This window comes from Camelus ferus, chromosome 1, assembly GCF_009834535.1.
Source record: "Camelus ferus isolate YT-003-E chromosome 1, BCGSAC_Cfer_1.0, whole genome shotgun sequence".
Taxonomy (NCBI): domain Eukaryota; kingdom Metazoa; phylum Chordata; class Mammalia; order Artiodactyla; family Camelidae; genus Camelus; species Camelus ferus.
The window spans coordinates 77,528,719-77,545,078 of NC_045696.1; the positions used below are offsets into that span (position 1 = coordinate 77,528,719).

A 16,360-nucleotide genomic window follows, 5' to 3' on the forward strand; every position below is an offset into this window, starting at 1 on the left:
TTTTAGAACTTTGAAAATTTCTAGATTGCACCAGCATGTTATTATCTGGGTGGCTTTCAGGCACTACAGATGCCTACTACAAATTTTTCTAAGTACTTGTAGAGTTTCTCAAGACTGTCTAGGACTGGGAGGGCAGTCTAGGCAGAGCACCCCAAACCAAACAGGATCTTCATGGTTTCTAGTTCTGGTTTTTATCCTTTGGAATGATCACCAAACCTTTATTTCATGTATGGCATCAACCGGATGCCTTTGCAGTCATCCTGGAGCCCTGTATCTAGGCTTCTGTCCCAGAAAGGTAGTCTGATGAGTGGATCACATCCATCGGCTAGAACAGTGATTAATTTACAGTCCACTGTTATGTGTAAAATTGCACCGCCAGAATAGTGTTGACATGCTGATTTTGTATGATACTCATGTTGGACACAGGACCAATTCAGGGCTCTGGGCTACCAACATTTCTTCACTGACCCTTGGGATGAGCCACACGCCTGAGTCCATGCATCAGCTCTCACCAGCTCTGACTGCAGTGCTGCCTCTTGTCCATCTCACCTGAGAGTAGCAGTGGTAGTAGCAGGTATCCTTATTCCTGTGCATTTCCAGCACTGGCACCCAACATGGTCACTCAACCCTTCCACGGGTTCCACACCATGTGTAAAGCAGTTCTCCAACAGTAGTGATGCCTGTAATCACCACAAATTATCCAGACCACTTTCTGCAATGCCAATACCAGTGGGCCTTTCTGATTAATATCCTCTGTTGCCTCCAGTTGATTTGGTTATGTCCCAGTCTCCTAGGCCAGTCTTCAGAACTAACAGATGAGGGACAGAAATTCTTTATGTGAATGTAAACTTCCCAGTCCACTCACGGGGCCTTAATTGTCTACCTTCCTGATAGCAGTTTGTGAAAGGCAAGAAATTGTATTCTAGGAATACAGTGATTGTGGCCTGAAGAGTTCATGAGAAGACATGATTGGAAGAAAAGGCTGTTCTAGGACTTTACTATAATATTTCAAATGGTAAATTCAATAAGACCAAATATTAAATTATCATTTTCCTGTGTACTCTGGTTAAGACTTGTATTTGTGGTCATCATAAAAAAAACACAGCAATCAGTTTTGATAGAGTCCCTGGAAGCCAGTATTCATGGATAATAGTAGGACTGTTATAGTGTCATGAGTAGTAATGTAACAAGCATTGAATAAATGGTATTAGGGAATTGAAGAAACAAAAAGTTCCGTATTGTTTTAATGAAAACAAATTTTGAAGAGCCATGGCATTGTGAGTCCATTTAGTATTTTTTAATATTGATGACCAAGTTATAATTCCCAAGACCCTGCATATGTTTTTCCTAACAGCCATTCTTGAATTATGGATGTGATTATACCATCTCAAATTTCTCTGAGAATATAAATTATACTCCCTTTGTTATTCACGGTCGTTTGCCCTGTGGAATCGTTCTTCTAGTAATCTACTAATTCTGTTTATTGAATTTGTTGGCTTTAGACCTTCTTCTAACATTTATCACATCCAGGACAAGAGTACAAATATATACCATATATCTAAACATTTAGAAATGATACATCAATTGAACAAACTGTTAAATATAATATGTTCCATTCCCCTACTTTACCAAATATACCTTCAGAAAGATAAATTTTAAAAATCTGCATAAATAAGGTTTTTATATGACCGAATTTGATAAAAAATCAAAAACTCTGTATATATTTATCATTATACATGCCCATATGGGGCTCATTTATAAGCCAGCAGTATTTATATTGGTAATAATTACAGTGAGATATAAATCCTATATTTACTATCCTTTTTTTTTTTTTAAAAAAGTCTATTTGTTTTACCTTCAGCAAAACCACTAATTTTGTTTTTTAATCAGGGTGTTCACTTGATGTGCATTCTATTTATAGTAGTGACCTAAAGCAGGAGTCAGTGAAGTAGGCTGCTAGGCAAAATCTAGAGTGTAACCTATTTTTGTATACCTGTAAGCTAAGAATGGTTTTAATGTTTTAAGAATATTATAAAACATAATGAAGAATATGTAAGAGTGACCATTTGTAGTTTACAAAGCCAAAATTATTTAGTGTTTAGTTCTTTACAGAAAAAACTGAATCTAAATGATTAAAAATTAAAATGCATTTATGTTTTAAATACAAATAATTAAGTATATTTAACAAAAATTAAATTAAAATAAATATAAACACTGAAAATTAAAATTATTTTCCTGTGTGTTTCCAAGAAAGCCATTGGCCATCTGAAAAATATAAATTTATTTCTTAAAATTAAAAAAATAAATATCTTGAAATATATACAAGATCTTATGGTAGCTCACAGAGAAAAAAATGTGACAATGAATATATATATATGTTCATGTATAACTGAAGAATTGTGCTCTACACTGGAATTTGACACAACATTGTAAAATGATTATAAATCAATAAAACTGTTAAAAAATAAATAAAAAATAATATCTTTAATAGATATCAAAATTTGAAAATTATTTAATTTCAACAGAAATTTTAACTTTAATAAAATTTAATTAAATATTAATTTTTATAAATATAAAAATATTCACAATTTTGGTGCTCAATTTGGTAGCAAATTAGTGATATAAAAATTAGTATTGATCTTACAAATATTAAAGTCAGGCCAAAATATATACAAATGTATGAGTAATATGACTATACGAAATATTTCACAGCCACAAATATAATAAGTACCTCTAGAACCCATAAATTAAAACACAGAGAGAAGCAAGAAAAAGGACACTTGACAATGCACTTCATTATGTAAGATTCTGTTACATTCATGATATATAAGAGAAAAGATTGACATAATATTTTTTTTCTTTTCTGTTATTTAAGTGATTTTTATAGCTCAAATTCTCACCACACTTGAACAAAGAATCTGTCACTAACAGATGAAATTTCACTGCATTAGGCATTCATACATCAATTTTGAAAGCACAGAAGAAAAGATGTGTTGGAAGTTTCTAGGACCTCATAGTTAATACTCAGCAGGATAGGTGGGTACTCTAATGTGTGGCATCCGTTAAAGTGTGGAATTATGGATCCAATTTTAAGATTTAGCTCAAATGTTAGCTTTCCTGAATTATCTAGTGTTCAAGAGTTGTCTGATCAATCTTGCAGTTGACAGTGTAGACTTAATTGTGTTACTCAACAGCACAGATTGACATCCCAGGTGCAGTCTCCCTGTATTTATAGGAAATAGAAACATAAAACTAGGAGTATTTTCCTTGCAGGGTTATTGGATCATTTTTCTTACTTGGTATTTTAGGTTACCGAGGGCAAAGCCCTGTATCTCTAATGCTGATGGTCTCAGTATATCATGAGTTTGTGTTTTTCCAGTTCACAATCCATTTCCCTCTTAGCTCTTCAGAATTTGTTGGGGGAGAGAAAGGGTGGGCCCAGACATCATTATTCTGGTGTTTGTTAGTCTGTTGCTGATCCTTATCATTGGTCTAGTTTGCCTCCTTTCTTTAGTCTGAGTAGGTTATTCCTCTGGAACTGCTCTTGTTTGGCCTCCTTGTGTGTTTTTCTTTTGTAGTGGTTTCCTTCAGCCAACTATTGGTTTTGCTTTTCTTACTTATCTTAAGAACCATTTCCATATCTTTATGTCTCTAGGAATTTCTTGAAATACTATATTTTCTTGTTTTGTAGGCAGTTTTTGGTTATAAACACACATTATAGAGATGGATCATGGATCAATAGATAGTTAAATAGATAATAGATAGACATAGACAGACATGTACATATATGTATATATGCACACATATATATATATATAAATACACCCACATATTTCTGTCACTAAGACATTTGGTCTGAAAGGTATTAAATATGATTGCAGATTGCAACTTGATGTAATTCCCTTAATTTGCTTTAATAATTGCCCTACCATATGCAAAATTTCATTTGAAGTAAGAGGTTTGAAATTATGAAAAGCAGAAAGCAAGATATCTACTTTATGGATGTGCTATGTACCCTGCTGGGAAAGTTTTGATTCTTTTATGGGGAGCCTTCTCCAGAAGAGCTTACACTTTGAAAATTTATGATAGAGTTTCACCGTCTTGAAACTTTCCCAGATTTTGGCTAAATTAAGAGGCCTTCCTGGAAAGCGTTATCATAAAAGCTGCATACAAGAGTATTTACAACCTTAGCAGGTACAGTGAAGAGACACGGAGTTACTGTGATGTGGAAGCAGGAATGCTTTCACTGGGCTATAGGTCCCGTAAGTAAACTTCAGGTTATGAATACGTTCCCCTGTGTGTCTTTATTTCAGATGGTTTAGGGGCCATGAAAAATATTTTGAACTTTTTACAAGCACTCTTGAACACAGTGTACTTCTATTAAGACCAGACTTCTTTATAACTTCAAGATTGAGTGTCGTTTTTAAATAATTGAAGCCAGAAGATCAATAGGAAGCTTTTCAAAAATGCCCAGAAGCAGCTGATCTAAGCAGAAAGTTGCTCACTTTTTAAGATGGAATCTGCACTGAATTGTTTTATTCTACTTAACCTGCTACTTACTTCTGTTGTCTTAAACTTTGTTAGCTTCAGCTTCCTAATCTCTATAATGGGTTTTTAAATAAGACTTTTCTCATGTAATTGTTGTAATGATTGGTATCATGCGTGTAAGCTGATTAGTTAGATAATGCATATAAAGCCAAGAACACATTACAGAGCACATGGTAAGTGCTTAATCAATGTTGTTTTTTAGTTACTGGCAGCTTTTAAGGGTAATACGTGCAAAGCACTGGTTGCCTAGCTGTATAGTTTACCTATACTTTTTATCTCATTCTTTTAACATCTATCTTCAAAAACCAAAACTTGATGCATGAAAAATGGCACACATAGGCAGAAACACACATTTACAGACACAATGGTGAAAGTGACCTCTTATTTTTCTTATGACCTCAAGATTTCATAAAAATTCAATTTGTTCATAAAAATTCAGAATTGTTCATTGCTGCATTCAGTTCACCAAAGAAGGAATTTATATCTGGGAAAGGCAGGGTAAGAAACATAGATATTAACTATATAGAGATTAAAGTGTGCTGAGTAAAAAGGATGCCAGCAAATACAGGTTGTCTGATCTATAATGCATAGAAGATGTGTCCATATAAATACAAAAGGAAAATATTTCAAATAGATAAGAAAATGTTTAAAGGGGAAGATTTTTTCAGTTTTATTATATCAGTCAAAATACTATTTCAAATTATATACATTCAATTGGTGTGTTTCAGAAAGAGGAGAATAGGGAGAGAAGAGTTAGAGATAAAAAGAGAGAAAGCACACGTAGCCACGAGGGCTCACTATGTTTTTTGTTACAAGTATGTAGCCTCCCAACAAAATAGCATCTGGCCATAACAATAAGACCCTGTTTGTTTGTTTTATTGGTAGAAACAAGTATTCACACTCACCTTTAAAAACTGTTATCCCTACAAAGTATTATTCCCATCTTACTTCAAAGGATTTTAAAGGTTCAAGAAAAAAATTACTTAGTGATACACGGATTATACATGAAGCAACTGGGATTCAAACCAAAATCTATTTGAAAAGCCATATTCTTTCTACAGCATTATGCTGTCTTTCCTGGAAAGTGAGCACCATCTGGGCAAATATCACACCTCAATTCATGTTTTCCTTTGTTTCACTGGCATCTAAGACAGTGCTTTAACAAATTACACATATACATTTGGAATTTTGTTGCAAAAACAAAATGAATGAAACAAGAATTTCAGTGGCAAAAAACTCACTGCCTAAAAGACATTTAATTCCATGCTCATACAACTCAAAATGTTCAACATTTTCTGTCTTTGGATAATGCTCTAAAGTAAATTTGTACTATGAAATTTCTTTTTAGCTCCCTGAGGGTAGGGAGCATGTTTTCTTTTGCTTTGTTTCTACAACCACAGTGACTGGAATTTCAATAAATGTTTCTTGAGTTAATGAAAAGATTTATATGTGGGTCAAATAGATAGTCAAGTATGCACAGTGATGCATTTTGCACTTGGGACAATTAATGGAACATTTTTGGCTGCAAATGTGCAGCATATGTTTCTACCTACAGTACAGAAAATCTTTAACACAATTGTGTATCAACAATCACTAATATTAACAGAGGCGAAAGTTATGGACTGCTTAATGTCCAATAGTTAAAATAAAAGTTTCATGTCTCTATTTTTTGTTCTTTTCACTGTATTGTAATTTATTTAGATAATAAGATCTTTACCTAAGGTAGTTGCCATTTATGAATAGTGTTTATCAAAGAATTAGACTAAAGAAGAAATACAGAAAAACAGGGACAAGTTATCTGTTTATCAAGATCATTACAATGATGATTTTGATATGATATGTGGTCTTAAGACTAGTAACCAGCAGTTAAATCAGTATACACTTAAGCAAAAGCAAAAATATAGGGATAGGGGAAATCCGTAAGTGCATTTATTATTGATATCTCCATTTATAATTTAAATTGAACTATATAAGATTGTGATGCTCGGTCATATTTTAGCTATAAAAACAGCAATTCCATACAGTTGTGCAGAAGAGTGAAGGGCATTTTGTTGTTTGCTTTGTTACTTGATCTAGATTTTGAACTGTAAAAACGGGATCTCAGTTTTGTTGTCTGGATTAAAGGACTATTGGAGCATAGTGAAAATTCAATAAATGGTAGCTGTTATTTTTATTGATAATAAATTAGACCTTTAGCTATCATACTGTCAAAAGAATACTTTTATTATGTTAAGGAACTAACCTTCTAGTATTAATCTTTTTCTAAAATGCATTATGCTCATGCTGCTCTTCAGATGTTCTGAATATGAACTGATCCAAATAAAGGAGAGTGTGGACCTTACCAAAGGCTTAGTGTTTGACTTTCTCTTCTGAATGTCACAAACACACACACACAAAAGATTTCCTTCAGGAAAATTCTTGAGAAGAAGCCCAAGAGATTTCTTGCTCAATTCTTTGCCAAACAAAACCTCCAGACCTTTCAAAATTTGTTTCAGATGTACTCCCAAGGAGCACAATAGTCTGATCTGCACCTTGAATGGGTTTTAAGCCATGCTGGCCTATATTGTGTATGCTGAGCATGGATCTTTCCAGGATGTAGACAGAAGTTTTGCACACAGCACAGGTTAATCTGCATAGTAGAAGAGTGAAATGTATTCTTTATTTTAGTGATGCCAGTGCCTCTAATTTTTAAGGTGTCAAGAAAATCAAATAATAAAAGCAGTATGAAGTACATTTTTGCAAATGCATTAAAGAAAAAATCTGTTATGAAGTCCAATCGTATAAGAAAAATTTTCAGCTTGAAAACAAGCAAAAATGCCCTTGACTTAAACTGTCATCAGTGTAATAACAATTTAGAGTTACTTTGCTACTTGTCCCTGTTTCTCTCTCCACGTTCCCCAAGAATATCACCCAGTAGTAGTCTGTGTTGTATTTTCCAAGCACTGATTTACGTATATTGCACTTTACACGTGTATTTTTTTTTCCTTTTCCTTATTAAACATCTGGCTTCTCTTCAGTATTGGGTTCTATGAGGCATGTGGAAGATACCAAACTCAAACTCCTCTCTTAGCAGCTGGCTCTACTCTGCCAAGAAAAGTTGTGCTGGGAATTATTTTTAGGTTCTTTATCTTGTGATTCTTTTAATTGGTTATTTCCAAAATGTCAGCTTTTCCAGCCAACCATTTCCTTAATGGCTGTCAGCTCCTGCAAGGAATGTGGGAAGGGGCACTAAACAGCACAGTTACTTGCAAGATCCCCAAGGCCAGATGGGATTAGGCACCAGTGCCTCTAACTCTCTGTGTGGAATGGCAGCTCTGTTGCTGGGTCACTTGCTAAGGACAGAAAAGAAAAAGAAGTCTTTGAACAGTTCCATGGCACAAGGAAGCAAAGCTGTCAAGTACGAACAGAGCTGAAAATAGCACTTTGCAGATGCAGAAGTCACTGCTTGAAAATAAGAATCGTGGCTGTAGGCGGGTGACACAGCTGGGTGGTGAGCTGTCTTCACCCACAAACTGGAGTTACCTGCACACCAGACAGGCCAAGGCCATTTCATGCTTAGTCAAGGAAACTGGCCGGAAGGAACAGACAAGGTAAAATTTAAGAAGATGTAAGAGTCATAAAATACCTTAAGCATGAGAACAATTTTAGTTTCCCCAGGGATGTCTACATTCTAACCACATTTACATGTATTATGTAGACCTTAATTGAAGGAGGTCTTGAGCTAATCCATTATCACGCATTATCACTGGAGTAGGCATCTGAACCAGAGTCTTAGAAATGTTAAATTAACCTAAAACCAGATTGTCAGTTCTGTGAGGTACAAGCTTCATTTACTTGATCTATGAGAATGATTATGTGTTAGAACAGATGGGGGCCTGAGGGACTCTGGACTCCAGTCCTATCACTTTTTTTGAAGAAAAAGAAGAAGAAGATATTGAGAATTAGACTTGAAGTGACAGGGTAGGAAACAAACTGAAATTTCTGACCTAAGGATAGTGTCCACAGCCACTTCTGTGCCTGTAGTTACATTTTAAACTTCAGCCTTCCAAAACCAGTTTCTCTTTGCTAGTCTGACATTTTAAGAATCAGGTCTAGAAAGAAATGTTGCTTATAGTTAACATATAATATCATTGTGTTTATTTTATAAATATGTGTAAATATATATTATAATTATATGCAATTACATATCATATAATTTCAATTTTAATATAATGTGCTTTGGGGTTTTAAATATATGTCTATATACACACATACACACATTGGTGTGTGTGTGTGTGTGTGTGTGTGTGTACAGGACATGGGAGTCTCCAAAGCAATTTCAGGGGGTCCCTGAGGTCCTTCTGTTTGCAACATTACACTTACATGAGGCTAGGTTTCCTTCATGTCCATCAGTTAAAACAACATACACAACAGATTGAATTCAGAAGCAGGTATGAGAATCCAAAGAGATTTTCAAAAATGTAAGGCCATGCCACTCCATTTACTAAATATGTTATTTTGGAAATTATAGGTTTTTTCATAGAAATGTATGAGTTATGTCAATGTGCAATGGATTTTTATTATTTTAAAGAAATAAGTATTTTAAATTGTCTGATTTAGTATCTAATACAATAACCATCAATAGATGTAAGCCATAGAAACAAAACATCTTTGGGGTTCTCAATAATTGGTAACAATGTAAAGAGGTCTTGAGACCAAAAATTTTGAGACCCTCTGGGCTAACCAATAATCCATAAAGTGACTTAGAGAGTTCTGGATATGAGAGAGTCCTATACTAAATAGTCATCATCAAATCCTGGTTTTGGAGGGTTTGAGAGAGGCCAGCTAACAATACAGAATGCAGAAGACCCACCTGTCATTGGTCCTCCTTGCCCTGCATGTGAATACTGGTCTCCCATCTCTGCATTGCTGCAGCTGGGGTACCATTGTCAAGGAAGCTGATCTTCTTTGGGTCTGGCAAATATTTAAAGCTGGCTCACTCAGGGGCTCTTTTGCGGATTTTGCTGGAGATTTTCTGACTAAGCCTATCTATGACTCTCTTCATGTACACAGTGCATCTCCTTAAATTGGCCACTACCATTGCTTCCTCAACCTCCCATCACCCATTGGGGTCCCCTCAGGATTTAAAAAAAAAAAATCACTCTGGACTGAAATTTCTACTACAGTTTCCATGTTTATTCCCCTGTCATCAAAGTGCACTCACACCCCGCTATTACAGAAGGCTTCAGATACCATATGTGTGTGTATGTGTGCGAGGAGGCTAAAACTGCAATGGATCCTTCCAAAGAAAGTCTCTCTACTCTTTCAGCCTTTATGTTCTGCTTCTAAAAATCACAGTGTTCAAAGCCGTGTAACTAGTTTCTGGTTATCTAATTCGAAACTTTGCTTTTGATAAGAACCTCTTTTGGAATGACGCATCTATGATAGATTGATGCCTTAGTTGAAACTTTCCAATTTAAGGCCCTGTTGTACATCTTGATAATGAGCTTCTTCTAATTGAAGAAATCCACTTTCCTTTGCACCATGAAGCAGCTTTTTTACATTAAATGTCTTATGGCATTAAATGTAAGAATTATACTTAACATTATGACTCAGTAACACATAAGCGTAAATATTTATGGATTTACACAGATAAACACACACACTCACTTACACATCTAGAGTTTCTCAAAATCTTCTAATTTCCTCAAACTTTATTCTTACCACAACTTTTCTTAACCCTTATTATGATTATTCATTCTTCAACTCTTTTTTTTTTTTTCCCTTCTAATATAAATCTCTGTCTTTTGTCTCTTTCTACTGAGCCATTGCTTTGGCTTCAAGCCGCAGTAAAAAAATAAATCAGGAAAATTTTCCCCATCTTGGACCAAATCATAGTTACAAATATAATAGAGGATTTGCAGTGGGGGAGTGGAATTAATCTTTCCTTTGAGACTTCTGAGAGACCTTGTAGTCGAGGAGCCAGCCTGAAACAGCATATAAAAGAGTAAGTATTGAGAAACATTACTTTGAAACCTATAAAGAACCTTTAAAATGATACAATCTCCATTTTTTTATCAGAGTAGGGAGTGGAGTTTGTCATCACATTTTCTTAGGTAGCCTGAAATAATAGCCATTAACTATTTTAAAGATCTAACTTTGAAAGAATTAGTCTGTCTATTATTCCCAACCATCTAAATTCTGCCTAAGTATTTTGATAATACATGATAATGTGTTTTCCAGGGAGTGAGAAAAAGTCTTCTGTGTCCAACGATGCACTAAAATAAATGACCCATGAAGGTCAGTATAAAGAAAAATCTCACCAACAAAGGACAAAAAATTCAGGAGGGACGAAAGTGGGACCCACCAAAGCCACTGTTCTTACTTCATGATTATCCCCACAACAGATTCTGCTTATGTGCAGGTGTGGGCAGGCAAGAACTGCCACATTTCCCCACAGCCTGCTCAGGCTCAATGGCTGTATTGTGATATGTTGGCATATCAACAGGTGGTAATTTCAATTGTTTTTCTAATGTATTAACTAAATTAAATTTAGTTAACTAAAAATTAACTAAAATTTTCTAATGTATTAACTGAAAGCTTCTGATAATTTTAATAGTTTTCAAAAGCTTTCATAAGTACCACAGACTTGGCTTAAACCACAGAAATTTATATTCTCACGATTTTGAGATTGAGATGCCAGCAGGTTGGTTTCTTCTGAGGACTCTCTTCCTGGCTTGTCGATGGCTGTGTCTTCTTGTGTCCTCACATGGTCTTCCCTCTGTGTCTCTCTATGCCCTAAGCTCTTCTTACAGTTGGTCGTACTGGGTTAGGACCCACCCTAAAGACCTCATTTTAACTTAATTACCCCTTTAAAGACCTTACTCCCAAATACATTCATATCCAAAAGTACAGGGGTTCAGTACTTCAACATATCAATTTTGTGGGGATACAGTTCAGCCTGTAACACTCCACCTTTAGTTACAGATTTCTACTCAGCTTTGCTCATAACCCCTACTTATCACAGGTGTTGACACCTGGATCATAATCTTTATTTCTTCCTCACTCCTGCCATCATCATGAATGTCTTCAAGATTTACGTGGACAATGACTCCATCCCAGTGATCACCAATGTACTTCACTTAAGCAGTTCACTTCTATTGTCAGCCCCCAATGGTAGCATTTGTATCCATTTCACAACTGCACTGTGACATTTCAGAGCCCACTGTGCAACCAAGGCTTTTCACTCTGCTGAGTCTCTCAAATATTATATTTTTACTCCTATTATTAACCCTCATTGTGATTATTCCCTTAACTCTTTTGCTCTTAAAATAAATCCCCTTCTTTTAATTCCTTCTCTACTGAGCCATTATTTTGTTTTTAAACCACAGGAAGAAATAAATCAGACAAAAATTTCCCATCTCTTCTTCCACATATGGGCTGTTGTAGATGTATTTGTTTCCTATTGCTGCATAATAAATTACCACAAATTTAGTACTTAAGAAACACAAATAATGAGTTTACAGCTTTCATGGGTCAGGCATCCAGGTAGGAATTAGCTCCTTCCTCTGCTAGGGTCTCACTGGACTGAACTTAAGGTGTCAGCCAGGACTGAAATCTCATCTGAGGCTCAGGGTTCTCTTCCAACCTTAGTAATTGAGGGAGGAGTTAATTTCCTTGTTGTTCTGTCTGATGGAAGTCCTTGCTCTTTCTGACTAGCTATCAGCTAGGATCTGCTCTCAGCACCTGGAGGCCTCCCTCTAGCCCTTTGCCTTGTGGCCCTCTTCTCTTCATCTTGTCAATTATCCATCTTTGATGCCAGCAGAAGACTGTCTCTCCATCGCTTCTTCTTTTAAAGGGCTGGCTTGATTAGGCCCACCGAGAATAAGTTTCCTTTTGTTTTAAACCAAAGTCAACTGATTAGTAACCTAATGGTGGGAATGCTATCTCAGCATATTCACTCATTTGGGATTTTACAGGGCATGTATATCAAAGGGTAGGAATCTCAGGGATTGTCTTAGAATTCTGCCTACCGTATGATGTCTGGAGAGCATCCTGTACCTATGCAACCACAGGCACTTCCAATGCATGATATCCAGACATCTATTATATCTGACCTTATTCACAATAAATTTGATGTCTTTGAGGACTGAATAAACATTTATTTAGCGTATTAACAAAGGGATGGGCATTGTCTTGTGATTCAGAAAAAACAGACATTTGTACTCTTGGTTTTCCTTCAAATCCTCTCCAGTTCTAGTACTAACATGACAACGTAATTGTACATCTTTAATAAAAAGAAAAAAATTGCCTCTTGAAATAATAAAATACATTTCATACCTTTTAAAATTATTTTTTATAGTTCATATAAGTTAGTTTGTATTTAAAGTAAGGAATATAAATATGAAAAACTTAGATCTTATTGTAAAATAATCATTGGAAAACTAGTGTTAGTATTTATAAATCATGTATGGGCTTGTTGTGTTTGTTCCAGTGAGAGAGAAGCAGTATACAGGCATCAACCAGTCTGTGAGAATTCATTACCCCTTCACACTCTTTTATAATTTATGTTTTGATTAACCTCACACAATTTTGTAATTTATGTTTTGAATACATACTCACACACACACACACACACACATAAATATATATATATACACACACTCCTGGACTGGACTGTTACTGGGGGCAAGATTGGTGTCTTATTCATCATTATCTTAGCACCGACATGGAGCTTACTAGTTGTTCATTGAATAAAAAAAAGTGAATTGACTAATGAGTAAGTAATTTAATGCACAGAACACTGAAAATAGGTTGCAAAGGGAAGTTACTTTCTTTGGTCATAATTTTCAACAGCATTTGGAAGTGTAGAAGGAGAATTCCAGTTAGTGCTAAAAATACAGATTGGAGACGCATCCACAAAGGGAGTTTTATTTTTATAAATTAGTGCTATTATAATTAATTTTGACCCATTTTACCCCCAAGTCTTCTGCAGAGATTACAACACATATTGTATGTTTTTGTATTCAAAGTTTTTATATTAATTTAGCTCCCTGTCTCCATTCTCTTACTTTTCTGATGTATAATACATGTCCATCTCGATGGAACATCATAAACCATCAGGACATTGCCCTGCTTCAAAGCCATAAAAAGTTCCTTCAAACTACCAAACGAAGGATTGAATATCCTGGTCCCATTTTACCTTTTATAGGTCAGTATGACAATTCATGCTACTAGTATTCTAATCCAATTGAAGACACCTTTGTTTCCTGATTATACTCTAAAAATATTTGTATGCATAACTTCCCATTCTGTTTTCTCGAATGAAAATGGCTTCCTTCATCACTGTATTTTGAAATTTTAACCTTTTTTAAGACGTAGCTCATATGTCACATTTTCCCTGAAGTCTCGTTAAACTTAAGAGCAAAAGGTGTTTTTCTTCTCTTTTAAAGCGTATTTTTTCAACTTTCTTATAGTACTTACTATTTGTTATCATGTACCATACTTCATTACACATTTTATAACTTTCCTATTGAGTAGAAAGCTTTTTTTTTTTAAGATCAGGATTTTTGTCTTTTGGGAGCCACTATTCTGTGAGGTGGCACAAAACAGATTCAATAATGTAGTTCTTCAGTGACAGTACACAGTAAACATTGATGGATTCTTTATGTACCTCATACTTTGCATCTCTATCCATTCAACATCACATACTATTATCTTTTGTTTTACAGGCAAGGCACAAAGTCATATATTAGTAACAGGAAAGAGATCTGTGTATTAACCTGTCAAGTTTCAAAACCCATGCACCCCTTACTAACTCAACTCCCACTGTAAACAGTGAAGAAACACTTTGATAAAATTTAAATGAATATTGAGGTTTTACTCCCTGAAAATTAAAATTTTGGTTTAGGTAGACTAATGCCTCTTTTTAACCAGATACGACAATCAGGTAGCAATAATGCTCCTTAATGTAACACTCAGTGATGATTCATTAATAAGTTCAATAGTTACTTAAATCTGTACAAATGTTGCAAGCTCAATTATAGGCAACCGTTTTAAAACCAATGAGTAATCAAGTGATTGTCCACTTGAAATATTGAACTAGAGACATTTCTGGAGAAAATAAACTTGGACTAATTGGACAAAGTATCATCTACAGTCAATTTAATCACTGTGTGACATAATAAGTATTTTCAATTTTATTCCATTGTTAATCTTGGCATTTGAAATGATGGTTTGGGGAGTGATTCAGTAAAGACTGTTTGCTCCAACACATCACAAATTTGTTATTTTAAATATTTCTAGTAAAAAATTGATAAGCTTTTGGGATCTAATAAGTTTGCAACTTCTTTAAAAAAAAAAAGAAACTGAAGATCTCAGTCTCAAATGAAGTACAATGGGTTTAATCATCTTCAATAATATTACTAAATATAGTTTTTTTTTTCTTATCTAACTCCTGCCAGAAACATAGAAAGGGACAACATGTCACTTACAAGGCACCTGGACTCTATCTTTCACCTACTAAGAAAAAAGGGAGCAAATACATAATCTTTATAGAAAATATACATTTAGAGTGCAACAACAATTTATTACTAAAAAAATCCTAAATTTGTATTTCTAGGAAAATGGAGCACTTCTCCCTATTCCTCCATTGACTACAACTAGAAAACTTGGACATACATATAAAACAAACAAAAAGGACTTTGAAAGGTACAGAGAAGTCAGGCAGCCTAGGAACATCAGGAACCAAGAGGTGACACCATGGTGAGTTTCTTGGATTTTCTTTTTGACTCATATATCCCAGATTTAGAGCTGAATGAGCCAGCAATCTGAACACCCCGATGAGATCAGGGGGAAAAAACCCCCAACAAAATCCTTTTCTCTCGAGCCAGAAGACTGGGAAATGGGTAGCCTAGCAAGGCGAAAAACAGAAAAATTACAGGCTCCACCACTGTTCCAGGGTGGAGCTGGGAGTCTGTACTTCCACCCTTACCAGGCTCTAGACATCCTAATACCCCCACCCAAGATGGTATCAGAGAGAGCTGGGTAGGGAGCTGGGATTTTCATTCCTACCTGGTGGTAACAAACAGCCCCTCCTTTGAGATGTCAGCGTACACCACATGTTGAGCCTGGGTTTCCATCCCCACCTGGTAGTAGTATGGAGCCCTTTCCATTCTCTACTAGGGTGATGTCAGAGGGAACCTAGAGAATCAGGATTTTTACCAGTGCCTGGTAGTAATAAAGCCAACCTGTCCCACTCACAGAAGTGCCAGTGGAGGCCACACAGAGTGCAGTAACAAGGCAATCCTATGCTTCCCAGTCAAGGAAGTCCCAGTAAACACCTAGTACTAGGGAGGCAGAACCCCCACCTTCACTCAGCTGTGATGAGGAGCCTCCCCTAGCAGGTGTAAATGGAGGCCTAGAGGGGAATGTGGACTTCTACCTCTACTGGTGATAAAGCTCTACCCCATTGTCCCCAGTCAGAGCAGTGTTAGAGGAAGCCAGTTAAAACAGAAAGCTTAATTAAGATTCAGTCTCGCAACAAAAAAAAAAGTCTAGATTTCAATTTTAAAAAATCACTCATGATAACAAGAATCAGGATGATCTTCAACTGAATCACAAAATATATCAATACACATCAATAACATGGTAACAAAAATATTAGAATTATAAATATCTTAAAGTAGCCATCGTAAAAATGCTTTCATAAGCAGTTATGAACACAATAAAAACACATGAGAGTATAGAAAGTCTCAGCAAAGAAAGTCTCAGCCAATAATAAATAGAAGATATAAAAAAACAAATGTAAATTTTAGAACTGTAAAAAAGAACT

General features: G+C 35.3%; 1 long non-coding RNA gene across 1 annotated transcript in view; it reads left to right on the forward strand.

Moving 5' to 3' along the window:
- The window catches only part of LOC116665017, a 471,111-nt gene that overhangs the window by 385,935 nt on the left and 68,816 nt on the right, over positions 1-16,360 (forward strand). Inside the window, exon 8 of the long non-coding RNA XR_004321597.1 lies at positions 15,149-15,291. This is a non-coding gene — a long non-coding RNA (uncharacterized LOC116665017). The remainder of the gene's footprint in view (positions 1-15,148; positions 15,292-16,360) is intronic.